A 13,444-nucleotide genomic window follows, 5' to 3' on the forward strand; every position below is an offset into this window, starting at 1 on the left:
GACTCAGTTAATTTTTTGTAAGTCTTAATTCTCTCATGAAACTCAGGTTGAGAGAGGCCAAATATTGATTGATGGGCTGTCATTTTCTGCATGTCATCAAGAAAACAGATAAAGGAAAAAGGTGTCATTCTGTGATGATTTGAATCATGAGACCCCCTACCTTCCAGTATGAATTTTAAATGATTATTACTGTCTTAAAGGTAGGCACCAGATATTTATTTTACCACAGTTTTACCTTAGTAGCTAAACTGAAAGTCTTATACGGTGAGTTCATGTAGATAGCCATATTAATATACTATGTCACATTTTGGCTTACTTTTTGCAAACATTTGTGGAAGCATGCATTATTTCATTTTCAGCACCTAAAGGTCAATGCATTCATGAGATAAATTCTGATTTTGGAAGAAAAATCTTAAAAAAAGAAAGCCATATTTTGAGGGTCACAAAAGAGAGGTAAAAAATATTTACCTTAACCCTACGTTTTATATATTAAATCCCAAGGTTATGAAACATGTAAAAGATTAATTTACGGCTTACAGAATTTTAAGGGGTTTTAGGTTGACTGTATATTCATATAAACATTTCCAGTGAATACACTTATCATTTACAAATTTATCATGAGGTTAGCTTATTTCACATATTATTAAGGGCACATTTCACAATGTCATCTTCTGTATCTACTCCATTTTCTTCTGCTTTCCAGATCTCTAGACAAATTTTTTGGAAGGAAGGGAGGAAGGGAGAAAGGGAGGAAGGGGAGAAAGGGAAGGAGAAGAAAAAAGGAAAGAAGGGAGGGAATGAAGGAAATAAGAGAATGAAGGGAGGAAAAAAGGGAGGGAGGGAGGGGGGAACAAACATGTCCTTAAAATGAATGAATATGTTTTTGCCGAGCAGTCTTAATAGTACAACAGTTATTCTGAAACTCAAGCCACCATGGCATAGAAAGGCTAAATTTGTATTTTTGCATACAATTTAACTATCTGTATAAATATATGAATACAGAAGGATAATTAAATGGAATAACTCACTGCATGTCCCCTGTGAAGACATAAAAATGTCCTTTCTTTTGGAGACAGAATTGTTCCCTTCAAAGTAAAGACTTGACATCCTCTACCACTGTTTTTCCTAGAAATACAGCAGAAAGTGGGAGAAAGGGCTGGCTTCTGTTCTTAATAATATATAGGCCCCAGTGTACCCCATTTAGAAATTTCACTTCTTTAGGAACATGCCCAAATCTTACTCCCTCCAGAAGGTATCACCTCTCTTCCTCAACCTAGAAGTTTTCTGCTGTCTCTAAGCTCATAGGGTTATTACTTGTAATCGAGGGTCACCACACAGGGCTGCAAGGGTTGTGCCCAGCACAAATCTAAGAGACTGCATTTATATAGACTATGATGTGATCCCTTTGAAATTGTATACGTAATCCTGGCTGTTTGAATACTGTTTGAATGTATTGTTTTCAAGCTTGCATGTATTTGCCTTTGGTCTCATAAACCAGTTTGGGTTGTTAGAATGTTATGACGATTATGCTGTTTTAAACTTTTAAATTTTTGATGTTTATGGATATGTAATAGTTTACATATTTATGGAATACATGGAATATTTTGATATAATAATGCAGTGTATAATGATCAAATCTTGGTGATTGAGATATTCATCACGTCACACATTTATCATTTATGTCAAGAACATCCAACTCTACTCTTCTAGTTCTTTTGAAATATACAATAAATTATTAACTTTACTATAGCAAGCCTATTGCACTACCAAACCCTAGGTCTTATCCTCTTCTCTAACTGTATTTTAGTGCTCGGTAATCAACCTTCCCTCTCTACTACTTTTCCCAGCCTCTGATACCCGCTGTTCTATCCACTATGTCCATGAGGTCAATACTTTACCTCTCATGTATTGTGAGACATATGATGTTTGTCTTTCTGTGCCTGGCTTATTTCACTTAACATAATGACCTCCATTTTCATCCATGTTGCTGCAAATGACAGGATTTCATTCTTTTATATGGAGGAAGAACATTGCATTGTGTATATATACCACATTTTCTTTATTCATTCATCTACTGATAAATACTTAGGTTTATACTATGTCTTGGTTATTGTGAATAGTGCTGCAATAAACATGGGAGTCATATCTTTTTGATATACAGATTTCCTTTCTTTTGGGTATATACCAAGAGATTGGATTACTCTATTTTCAAATTTTGAGGAGCCTCCATACTGCATTTTAGATGGAAAGAATTTTTATTTCCATCAACAGTGTACAAACATTCCCTTTCCTCTGCATCTTCACCAGTATTTCTTATTTTCTGTCTTCTTCATATTAGCCATTCTGACTGGGGTGAGATAATATCTCATTATGGTTTCCATTTGTTTATATTGCTGTTGAGTTGTTTGGGTTATTTATATATCCTGGTTATTAATCCTTTGTCAGCTGAATAGTTTCACAAATAGTTTTCTCCTATTGTGTGGGTTTTCTCTTCACTTGGCTGATTGTTTCCTTTGCTGTGCAGAAGCTTTTAAACTTGATGTGATCCTGTTTGCCCATTTTTGCTTTGTTTGTCTGCTTTTGAGGCCTTACTCAGGAAATCTTTTCTCAAACAAGTGTCCTGAAGCATTTTCCTAATGTTTTCTTCTAGTAGTTTCATAATTGTAGGTCTTATTTAAACTATTAATTTGATTTGATTTATGTATATGTTGAAAGACAGGGGTCTAGTTTCATTCTTCTGGATATGGTCTAGATAGTTTTTGGTGTTTGTTTTGTACCTTTGGGATTATTTCATTTCATGTTATGTCAAATGTAAATGGATGATCTTTTATTATAATATCTAATAAATTTTATATTTTCATTTAAGCCTGATGCATGATGACAGCTTTTCTCAGTGAGTTCTGAGAAAATGTAAAGTAGAATTTTTATTTAAATATTAAACAGCCTTCTTTTTTCTTTTTTTAGAGATGGGGCCTTGCCCTGTCATCCAGGCTGGAGTGCAGTGAGTATGATCTTGGTTCACTGTAACCTTGAACTCCTGGGCTCAGCTTCCTTAGTAGCTGGGACAATAGGCACGTGAGACCATGCCTAGCTAATTAAAAGAAAAAAAAAAATTTAGGGTCTTGCTGTGTTTCCCAGGTTGGTCTTGAACTCATAGCCTTAAGAACCTCATGCCTCAGCCTCCCAAAGTGCTGGGATTACAAACATAAGCCATAATGTCTAGTTGAAGAGCTTTAAAATCAGTATAGAGGGAATGTTTATTTAATGCCAGTCAAGAAATGGCTGCTTCTTAAATTTCATATGAAAGTATAGTAAATTAAGAAATGACAGTGAGACAAAACGTATTTTTGTTTGTTTGTTTGTTTTTTTGCCTAAGTACATATATTTTAATTATTAGCTGGAACTTTTTCATTTTTGGTTCTCTGTTTTAAATTAGGGAAAACATAAATGTTAATCATTTTGCAGTTGCAGTTTAGTGTTCTCTGTGAAATTAGGTTTATGTAAGCTACAGTTGCCCATAGAATACCTTACTTACTAGGAGCCAAGTGGTTTGAACACTCCATTGACTTTAAAAACAAACAGCAGTGCAAAACTTCTGTCTTTGATGTTGAGCTCCAGAGCCATCTTGACTAAATTTTAGAAGACTTCATTACTTAGAATATAACATTCAATGCCTTTTCAATGAAATTCTATTTTGTAACTGCAGTAAAAGACAGATCACTGAGCTGCATTCCCATCCAAAAAGTACAAATAGCTATCTTGAGACTCATGGTTTTAACTAGTCACAACTCTCTTTTAAATGACAGTAAAAGTGTACAGAATACAAAATAAATAAAGTCCCAAATAAAGCATCTAAGAAGCTTAAGTCATTATGCTCTCTGCTGACAGCTTAATGTCAGTATCTGAATAGAATGTAAAGGGAAAACAGTAAAAATTACTTTTCAAAATAAAAGTACTACCACCTAAATAGCACTTGAAGAAATAACACCTAATGCATTTGGATATCCATGGTTTACCTGTTATTCCAGATCAAACGTGAAGTAAATAATTGTTTTACTCTACAGTTAGAATCTGTAATGTATCTGGTAGGTTTTTTTTGAATTACAAATATTAAGGATATGTTAGTATATGTTTAATATGTATTAATTAAGGATATGCTAATAGGAGCTACACTAAGGATGAAGAAGTAAAAAGATGGCATTAATACCAAGCCCAGCATTTACTATACACAGGAGGATACAATGACATGTAAGACCCATTACCAGACTAGTCCAGCCTGGCACAAAAGAGGGCAGTCAATAAACATTTGTTAAATTGTTAAAGAAGCTTACATTCAGAACTGCACCACTATAGTTTTGAGTGATATATACAAGAGCATTGGCACTGCCTTCATACAGGCACTTTGTAATATCCACCTTTGTAATTAGCTTTAGCAATATCAATCGATTGCAATGTAAAGCCTGTGATTAGAAATACGTCAGCCAGAAAATATTTTATATCTTACCTAAGAGGTGTTATTCAATGTTTAATTTTTAAAAACTACATTTTATAACTTCAACTTAATTTATTTTTTGAAACATTTTTTGTTAATGTACTAAAATTCAGCTTTTTAATGAATAAAATGTACAAAAAAACACAACAGAGGACATTAATGTTTTGGAGGGCAGATATTTTGTTTTAAAGGCTATCTAAATAAAAAAAAAATAGTCCTGCATTGCCTTCAGTTGTATTTCTTATATTGTGATTTTTTTTTCAGTTGGCATTTTGACTATTCTTTATGTACATATTCGTCTTTAACATTTACTGAGAAATTTCAAATAGTCTATATGATAAAATTAACTTTTACAGCAAGTGAAATTTTCTATTAGGAATCAGCCCACACAACATGAATTCTTATTGTTTTTTACATAGAGTTCACCTTTAACACAGCTACACTGTTCAGTGGGCAGATCAGATATCGTTTTCATTTTATACAGGAAGACCATGAAGTTAAGGAAGCTGAGATAACACATGGAATCAGAAGGCTCAGATCTTTCTAGCACCTTCTCAGAACACCTGTTTCAACCACTGCACACCATTTCATTACAGTGTATTCCACTCTCACTCCAGTGAAGGTTGGTGTTATCTCTGAAAATGGTGACTGGGGGTGCCACCCTAGAGTAGCACATGATAAGCTTTTTCTGAATACTCTACAATAATTCTAAGGCTCCTATTTTATATAGTTTTCCCCCAATTTAATTGGAGCTATTGATAGTCCCTGATGAGTGCCTCAACTAATCTCAAAGGTAATGTGGCTAATTACTAATGATGGCTCAGATCTCCTTATCACTTTTCCTGTTAATGTGTGTAGTCTACCATCTTTGAAACCCTAAGATGCTTGCATCACTTTAGATGTACTAAAAAATTAAGACATGTTCTCAATTGTACTTATTTTAAAACATGAAAAGCCTTTACAGAAATACGCTATATGTAATAGTATGATTCTGAAATGGCTTCTATTCCATCTCATTGATGTTGATTTTTATAACATGTGATTTTATGACTTAGCTGGAGCTTATCAAAGACTACATTCATTGTTTTTGTCTTTGAAACAGCTCTCCACAGACTTCTACTTCAGGGAAACCCAGTATTCAGATTATTAACATTATTTAAGCCCCACCTCAAGAGTAACAAGTTCTGAATATCACCAAAATGTAACGCAGAGAAAGAGCTTTGAAAATAGAGACAATTGGTTGAGGCCATTGTCTTTCAAGCTCCATACCTCATCTGTAAAATAAGCATGATGTGTCCAATGGCTGACTCCCATAGGGATATTGCAAGCTGTAAATAAGATAAAATTTGCAAGGTGTGTGGTAAGTCCCATACCCTTTTACCTATTGATATTGGCATTTCTAAACAAGAAATAGTGATTTGATTTGCCACAATGAAGTATTTTTACATTTAATTTCATCTCTTTTGGGACCACTTCTTTTTTTGCCATAGTGAAAACAATTTTATATTTGATACAGTCAAAGCAAAAAGACGTGATGTTTCCATCCAGAGCAATTACGGATTAGATATGGTTTTACACATATTCATTGGACAAAATTGTGTGCATGAATTGATACATGGGAAAGACACAGAAACTGGCGTGGGGTTACCAGGCTGATGATGTCTTGACCACACTCTGTATAGAGACATCGCGGCTTCCTCACCTGGAGTGCTGGGCTTCGTCATGTTCGCCTAACTAGCTCTACCCTGTCATTAAAACAAAGCAAAACAAAACAAAGACAACTTTCAATCTCCCTTCCATTTGTATCACCCACCAGAAGTCCAGCTAAAATTACCTAGAAAGCCCTCAATTTCTGAACCTTCCATCATGTGTACCCTAACAATTTCCAGCCCTCAAAACACTTCCTCTGTTTCCAATACCTGACTGTCCCATCTCTCTGAAGGGCCAGGGATCCACAAACATGCCTCCTGCTACCTGGCCCGCTGTACCTCCTTCCCTATCTTCTCCTCCTCCTCCTCCTCATGCCCTCTCCACCCACCACTACCAGAGTTCTGCTTTTAAGAAATCTTACTCTCTTTCCCAAAGAATCCACCAAGTTCCGAGCCCTGTAGTTTTATTACTACTTCTCAAAAGACTTGTCTGAAATACATATTTTACACTTTAATCTCACGTTAAATGTCCAAATTGGCGTGCTCAAATTTCTATAAAGCATTTCCTGCTTTCTATTCATATTTTACTCCATGCCAATGAGTCTAAATAGAATATGCTCTGTTCCCTCCTGAACCAGGTACTCTGTCACATAGAAACCTATATTAAGTAGATATTTCTATTAACATTGCCACTGTTTTCATAGTTATTCAATATTAGACCTCAAAGGCAAAACTGTTTTGTCTTTTATCTCAATGAGCACATCCAGCTGAATGCTGTATCTTACTGGTGTCGCTTCAGAATGTCTCTGCCTTCTGTGGTCTCTTTGCAGTTGTTATATTGTTTGTCTAACTCAAGGCACAAGTGTTGGAGGGACTTTCTAATGGTTCTTTTCAATTATCCTTGTACTCCTGCTAGATTAATTTTTCAAAATTTTAGTTTGAAACGTAATTTTCCTCTTAAAATCTTTCATGCTTTTTCATTACCTAGACTAATAAACTTAAATTTGCAATTCAGAACTATTTGCAACATCTACCATTGTTGCATTTAGATTTTTTTTTTAATGTACTGTTTCAAGCATGCCGGAAATTGTAGGGAGTCATATTATAAACCTCCACGTGTGGACTACTATATTTCAGAAAGTGCTTTTTTTCTTTAAGATTTTTAACATAGGAAAATCTGGCCAGGCACAGTGGCTCATGGATATAATACCAGCACTTTGGGAGACTGAAGTGGGAAGATCACTTGAGCCCAGGGGGTTGAGACCAACTTGTGTACATGGTGACACCCCATCTCTACTAAGAATACAAAACTTAGCTAGGCATGGTGGTGCACACCTGTAGCCTAGCCACTCGGGAGGCTGGGGTGCAAGGATCACTTGAGCCTGGGGGATCTAAGCTGTAGTGAGCTGAGATGATGCCACTGCACTGCAGCCTGGACGGCAGAGTGAGACCCTGTCTCAACAAAGAAGCAAACAAACAAACAAAAATGTTAGGAGTTGAAGACCCATTTGAAACTCTTGCTATCTTGCCATTTTCACACTGAAGAGTTGCCTTTGGTATTTATCTGTGTTACTACCTAAGTCTAGTCTGTGCACTTCAACCATTATATTGTCCTCTATTGCATAAATTAATCACTCTTCCTCTATTAATAGACATTATCAGGTATTGCTGGTTTTGCTACTACAAACCATGCTTCAACAAACACATATAGAATTATCCTTGACTGCATATATGCATGTTTTTCCAGGATATGTGGATAGAAATAGAAATGCTGGTTTTTAAAGCATGCACATGTTCACTAGATGTTTTCATATTAGTCATAAGTAATTGTTCTAATTTACAAACCTAGAACCAATGAAATGAAAACCTCGTTTATCCTCAGCAACAAATGCTTTTGCCAGACTTTTAAATTATGAAATATTTCAAACATACAAAGAGCATAAAGTTTTCTTAAAACATAATTTGCTATATTTGTTTCAGATTTTTAAAAAGAAATAAAATGAATATAATTGAAGCCTGCTGTATATCCCAATACAGTTATTTCAGAAGTAAACTCATGTTTACAGTTCTATGCAGTTTTTCTACGTTTATTACATTTTTGTATGTCTTTAAATAATATTTGCTATTGCATTACATAGCCTCAACTTTAATTGGACTCGTACAGAATGTGATTTCCTGTTTTTGCTTAAGATTATGTTTTTGAAATGTAATAGTTTTGATATATAGAATTGTAGTTCATTCATTTTTACTTCTGTATACTATTGCTTTGTGTAAATACTCTACCATTTGTATTTTAATGCAAATGTGCAAGAGCTTGGTTAGGTTACATGCTTAGAGGTGGATTTGCTGGGCATAGGTTGGCCACATACTCACCATCTATTGCTAGTTTGTCAGATGGTGTATCCAAATGCACCCAAGTAAATTCCCAGACCTTTTGTTTTACTTTCTTAGCAACACATGACAGTGCCAGACTTTTACCCCTTGGATAAATGAGTGGGTAAAAGTTGTGTTTCTCTGTACTTTGAACATGTTTTCATGTGTTTGTTGACCAACAGATTTTCTTAATTTTTGAATTATTTATTCAGGTCTATTGATTAGTTTCCTATGAGACACCTTTTCTTAATGTGTGCAGGAATTCTATCTATATTTTAAGAATTAATTATTTACAGTTATACACAATATGACTGTCTCACATAATAGTTTGCATTTAAATTTACTTATAGTCTTCCATGTCTTACTAACATTATACATTTTGATAAAATTAAATTTATCTATTCTCTTTGTGACTTGAAATTTTTTTGTCTTATCTAAGAAGGCTCCTTCTACATTAACGTAAGGCTATTATCTTCTAGTCTAATGATAGAATATTCTATTCTAATTAATTCACATGTAGGTCTTTAATCAATGTCTAGTTAATACTTACTTTAGAGTTTGAATTTGGGATTTATTTGTTCCCATATAGGTAGGCTGTTTTTCTCCTCCATTTATTAAAATCCTTGCACATGAACTTGTTAAACATGCATAGCTTTTCATGTTTTCATACATGTATTTTCAATATTGTGCTTGATTTGCTTAGGCAAATAGAGCAACATGGGCAAGGCAAAGGCACAGAAGTCACAGAATACCTACCATTGTGCCTCAGTGCCACTTGTGTGTGAAGTGTCGCGGGTTAGGTCACATTCGTTAGGTCAGAGTAACACAGTAATATTTGTACATGTGCAGTCTAGATTAGTGTAGGCAGGACTGGAAGCAGAAGTACTGTATAGAAGCCAAGCCAAAAAGTGCCAGGAAGGGTCAGGATGAGCTGCAAAAATAGAGATTTGCTGTCATAGTCAAGAGTAGCGCCTTGTGTGCATTGCATCATTATTTAAATATGGATTGATAATTTGCCCACTTCCAGTTTTTTTATTATACATATTTATGTTTATATAATAATTTTTCTCCTCCTACTATCACAGCTTGTCACAGTGCTACTTGCCACTTAAGACCATTTACAAAGCCACCTCGTTTACAAGCTTTTCTAGATGTCATATACACTATGTGGTTTCTGCTCCTCCCCCTTTCAGTTATTTATGGTGCTTTGCTTGTGTTCTTAGTATACCCCCTTTTTTTCTGCTTTACATTATATTTACATGGTCGTGAAATTAATTTTTTCTCAATTATCCCACAATGATATATTTACTTTTTAAGATCTCACTAAAATGTATTAACTGGAAATTTGAATATATTATAACATATTTTACTGTATTCATTGCATCATTATTAAAGCAATCATTTTTTAATTTTTAGAAAATAATTTTAAATAAAAATGCAATTTTAAAGCAACCTTTAATCAGATATTTGCATTTTGAATCAAAGTATTCTGATTTAAAATGTTGAAAAAAGTTGCACTAAAATTAAAGCAATCATGTAAACTATTAAACATACACTTAATTTTCCAATTACCTATATTCCTTGACTTTATTTCTCTATCTGTATATTGAGTTGAATTTTTTTCTCTAAATATTAAGGAGTCAGCAAGACTGTCTTTAAGACTGTTTTAACACTAGCATACTAGAGCTAAATATACAGATTTATATTATTTTCATTTCTGGAGAAATTTTTTCCTGCCTTAAAATCATAAAGATATTCTCCTACATTTTATTCTGATCATTTCACATTTTAATTTTCGTATGTGAGCTATCCATTCACCTGAATTATTATTGGTTGGTGTCAGATTATGATCAGGTTAATTTTTTCAAATATTTAGATCGTTTTCTCATCACCATTTGTTAAATAATCTGTTCTTTTCCATTCACGTTCAATGCTGCTTCTTCATATACCATGTTTCTGCATGTGTGTAGGTAATATATGGGCTCCCTTATTCTTCCCCACTTGTTCATTTATGTATAATGAACACTGCTGTTCCTCTCCACATTTAAACACTTTTTCCTTCCTCTCCAAAGCTGTCCAGGATCTTCTTAATACTTTACTTTGTCATTAGCATTTTAGGATTTGTTTATTAACTTGCGTCAAATACTTTGCTAAGATTTGAATTAAAAAATTCATTGACTTTTAAAATTAGAAACATAATTATAAATACATTTCAGGCATTACATGGTTCAACTTAATTTACAAATGTTGAAATAGGATCTCAAAAGAGTAAACTCACATTACCTATGAGAGTTGTCTTGAGTCTCAGTTTCTAGGGGAAGATAAACATGACTAAACTTTGGGCCATGTTACCAAACACCATGGATCATGAGTATGCCATTAAAAAATGATAAAATGAGAAACACAAGAAAATCTATAAAATTTGATATTCAATCAATGCAGCGACTTGATGTGAAAAGTGTCAGAAATGATTCACAAACATTTATACCCGTTTTTTCACTTTGTAAACATGGGATGTGTCACATTTTGACTACCTAGTCACTCTTGATCCCTATTAGCCTAATGTTACCCTACCTTTATTTCAGTTGTTTGATTTTTTTGTGCTCTTCTTTATTTCTTTATTTTTTTTTAACTTTTATTTTAAGTTCAGGGGTACAAGTGCAGATTTGTTACATAGGTTAACTTGTGTAATGGGGGTTTCTTGTACAGCTGATTTCCTCACCCAAGTATTAAGCATTGTGCCCATCAGTCATTTTTCCTGATCCTCTCTCTTCTTCCAGCCTCCACCCTCCGAAAGGTCCTAGTGTGTGTTGTTCCCCTCTATGTGTCCATGTGTTCTCATCATTTAGCTCTCATTTATAAGTGAGAACATGTGGTATTTGTTTTTATGTCTCTGTTAGTTTGCTAAGGATAATGGCCTCTAGCTCCATCCATGTCCCTGCAAAAGATATGCACTCTCTCTCTCTTTTTTAATGGCTGCATAGCACTCCAACAAAGGTCTAATATCCAGCATCTATAAGGAACTTAAACAAAATTACAAGGAAAGAAGAAACTACCCCATAGAAAGGTGGGCAAATGACATGAACAGATACTTCCAAAAAAAGACATGCATGTGCCAACAATCATATGAAAAAAAGCATAACAACACTCATCATTAGAAAAGTGTAAATCAAAACCACAGTGAAATACCATCTGACACCAGTCAGCATGACTCCTATTAAAAAGTCAATCATAACAGATGCTGGCAAGATTGTGGAGAAAAAGGAATGTTTATATATTGTTGGTGAGAGTGTAAATTGGTCCAGCCATGTGGAAGACAGTGTGGTGATTCCTCAAAGACCTAAAGACAGAAATACCATTCAACCCAGCAATCCCATTACTGAGTATATGCCCAAAGGAATAGAAGTCATTCTATCTTGAAGACACATGCAAACATAGGTTCACTGCAGCACTGTTCACAACAGCAAAGACATGGAATCAGCCTAAATGCCCATTAATGATAGACTGATTAAAGAAAATAGGGGAAAATGTGGTACACATACACCATGGAATACCCCACTTTTTTTTTTTTTTTTTTTTTTTTTTTTTTGAGATGGAGTTTCACTCTTGTTGCCCAGACTGGAGTGCAATGACATAATATTGGCTCACTGCAACCTCCACCTCGTGGGTTCAAGCAATTCTCCTGGCTGGTATTACATGCACCCACCACCATTCCTGGATAATTTTTGTATTTTTAGTAAAGATGGGGGTCTCACCATGTTGACCAGGCTAGTCTTGAACTTCTGACCCCAGGTGATCCGCCATCCTTGGCCTCCCAAAGTGCTGGGATTACAGGTGTAAGCCACCCCACCCCGCCTGTCCTAGAATACCCTACTTTTAAAGTTACTTTACTTTCTTTACAGTTCCTCTTGATCTTAACTTTGCCTTCATTGTACTGTACTTAATCATAAAATATAGAGAATATGGTATTTATATATAGAGAAAAATAGATTATAAAATACAGAGCATGTAGATTATTTCTATAGTAATTTGCAATGCCTTGTTTTGTGCCCACACAATGTGGGCTCTGTATATAAATTTGGTAAATTAAAGGAAATGTGTTTAGAACCCTGTAGTTTATATCTTCATTCATTCATTCTTAAATATAGATTTAGCATTTACTTTGTGCCAGATACAATTCTAACCATTCACAGAGATTTAAACTCTTACTACAGTTGCCCTTTCAAGAAAGATTTCTTCTTTTTTATCTGAAATTTGAGTTTCAAACAGAAATTAAATAATTAATATAAAAATATAAATTTTGGGCCCCAATAAGGATTAATTCTTAATCCTTAAGAGGATAAATCTAGAGCTTCCCCGTGAAAAATTATTCGGTTATGCAAGTCAAAGAGAAAGTGATTTAGAATATAAGCCTCTGATAGCTCATTTGCTGGATAAAATACCAAAAATAATAAAATCCAAATAAGTTGACTAGGATTGTCTAACATGTTAAAAAACAAATCTACTTTTTCCAACAACCTCTCTATTCTCCTTTTATATACTCTAATAAATTTTTAAAAAGTAAAAATGAAAGGACTTGCTCAAATACTAGAGTGTCAGTGTGGTACTTTCTATGTGGTATTACCTCAATGATGAATAATAGTCAGAATCATTGTCTTTTATTGTGGAATCATCATTCATGTTTATTAGTATTTCCTTATAGGCACCTAGAGTGATTCGTAGAAAAATCTGCAAAATCAACTTGTAGCTTTAGTGTCTCTTGCCTTTCACAAATGAATGTACTCATGATGAAAAGCCTAACATTGCTTGGAATATTTCAATCTGGAATAAGAAGAAATCTTGCCTGTTCAGAACAGCCACGAGAGAAGTAATTAATTGAGGGCTTTGTAATCAGATTTTTTTTTTCCTTTTTTTTTTTTTTTTTTTTAAA

General features: G+C 34.2%; 1 protein-coding gene across 1 annotated transcript in view; it reads left to right on the forward strand.

Moving 5' to 3' along the window:
• Positions 1-13,444, forward strand: part of DOK6 (docking protein 6) — a 449,269-nt gene that overhangs the window by 14,373 nt on the left and 421,452 nt on the right. The window lies entirely within an intron of this gene.

This window comes from Cebus imitator, unplaced genomic scaffold (genome assembly GCF_001604975.1).
Source record: "Cebus imitator isolate Cc_AM_T3 unplaced genomic scaffold, Cebus_imitator-1.0 Scaffold49, whole genome shotgun sequence".
Classification (NCBI taxonomy): Eukaryota; Metazoa; Chordata; class Mammalia; order Primates; family Cebidae; genus Cebus; species Cebus imitator.